The sequence below is a fragment of the Pinus tabuliformis genome, chromosome 4_2 (genome assembly GCF_031772625.1).
Source record: "Pinus tabuliformis cultivar Carrire ecotype Pingquan chromosome 4_2, CPIR1, whole genome shotgun sequence".
In the NCBI taxonomy this organism is placed as follows: Eukaryota; Viridiplantae; Streptophyta; class Pinopsida; order Pinales; family Pinaceae; genus Pinus; species Pinus tabuliformis.
The window spans coordinates 566,047,310-566,049,113 of record NC_142304.1 but is presented as its reverse complement, the minus strand read 5'-3'; the positions used below and the strand labels follow the sequence as shown (position 1 = coordinate 566,049,113).

The 1,804-nt window shown below is 35.4% G+C and overlaps 1 pseudogene; it reads right to left on the bottom strand.

Annotated features, from left to right (window-relative positions):
* Positions 1–339: 339 nt before the first annotated feature.
* Positions 340–726, bottom strand: LOC149170550 (antifungal protein ginkbilobin-like protein 1 pseudogene; annotated as a pseudogene).
* Positions 727–1,804: the final 1,078 nt, after the last annotated feature.

The window sequence follows — 1,804 nt, the reverse complement described above, 5'->3', positions numbered from 1 at the left end:
AATACTATTTTTGTGATAGGATTTCTATGTATAAACAGATTTACACTTAACCAAAAGTCGACAATTTACGATACCATATCAAAATTATATCGGTTATCACTATAAATCAAATGAATAATTCAATATCACAGTCATCGCAACTTTCTAGAATGTGATTTCGATATGTTAAAAACAAAAGCACTAACGCCATAGTTTATTCATTTACGAAGAAGAGGTAGACACCCAGGGCAGAGCACAATTATTGAACAAGATAGCAATATAGCTACAAAGACGAGAATCCCTATGGTAATAGAGTTATTAGATGGAAGCGTATTGCGCAGTGCAGTGGAATAGTTGATATTAGAAGTTGTACTGCTCGTAGCGCATGGAGCAGCCAGTGAGTTGAACCTGAGCACCGATGGCATTGTTGCAAATTCCCCAGATGCGGTCGCCGAGGCTAGTAAGGCAGGTCGTGCATTCATATGGGAGAGCATGACTGCAGATTGCTTCTCCATAGGCAGTGGGAGAACCTGCCATCGATGACTTGTAGTCGTAACTGTAGTCATAACCGTAGGCCGAGTTGTCCTCCAGCTCTGCGATCAGGTTTCCGAGACTATCAAAGAACGGACTTCCAGTTGGGATTATCTCCGTGTTACACGAATACGACACTAAGTCTGTATTCTGCGCGCCCACCACAAGTAGTAGTAACATTAAGGCTAACGCAAAGCCAAATGACCTGATCGCCATGGCTCCCAAAAACCAAATAATCTCTAATAAACCCTTGCTATGCTTATCAATCTTCTAGGGATGTCTCGCTCTTTATAGCCCTCGCGGCACATGATTCCGTGCGTAGGATAATCTCTGTGACGTGAAGGATGATGTCGGGTAATCTCACGCGTTTGTCACTGGAAAGAAACGAACAAAAGCTACATTTTTGGTGGTGGATACGTTACACGCTTCCAATATTATCTTTAAATAAATTATGATCTTCTGTAATCCATTGGTAGGATATGTTTTTATCAAACATGCACATTCACACATAAAATTATATAAGTGGTCTATTATTTGCTTTTGTGTAAATTAGGTGTATTAAATATTATATTATATAAATAACATAAGATAAAAGCTTGTATGTCGTTGTGATTGGCTTAACATTAATGAAATTAGACATATCACTTTGTCAAATTGATTCAATTCATTTAATATATTTCTATATTAGTGTAATCATATATATTTCAATATTAGTGTAATCATGTTGGGCGTTTTCAAATTTAAAACTTCTTGTATGTGTAAACTTGCTATAAAAGAGATTGAATATTTCAACGACATTCACAGAATAATCTAGAGGTAAAGTTACCACATAAATGTTTGTTTAGCGTTGGGTTTAACCTAAACAAAAAAGAAATTCATGTTGCTCTTCTTATATTTTCATATTTTCACTAGAACTTGACTCATGGTAGTTTTGATCTAGAAATAAATATTCATATCCTTCATATACTTAGTATTTATAGTCTTTTTAGTTCACATATCTCATATCGATTTCCCCACTTGTGTAAGGAATTCATTAGAAATGAAAATACAATTAATCTTGAGTTTTCCCTTTAGAAATTCTCAACATCTTACTACAGAGAGATTTGTGCTATGGTAAATATTTGTAGAGGTCATGAATTATTTTTTACTATAGATATGATGGCCCCAATAAACCATCCCTTATTCCTCTACAACAATTCCATCCTCTTCCCTTAGTCGTTGGAAAATGATGGTGAAAGGCATGAGTCATAGATTGATAGCTATGAATAAAAAAATGGGTTGAAATGAACATCAC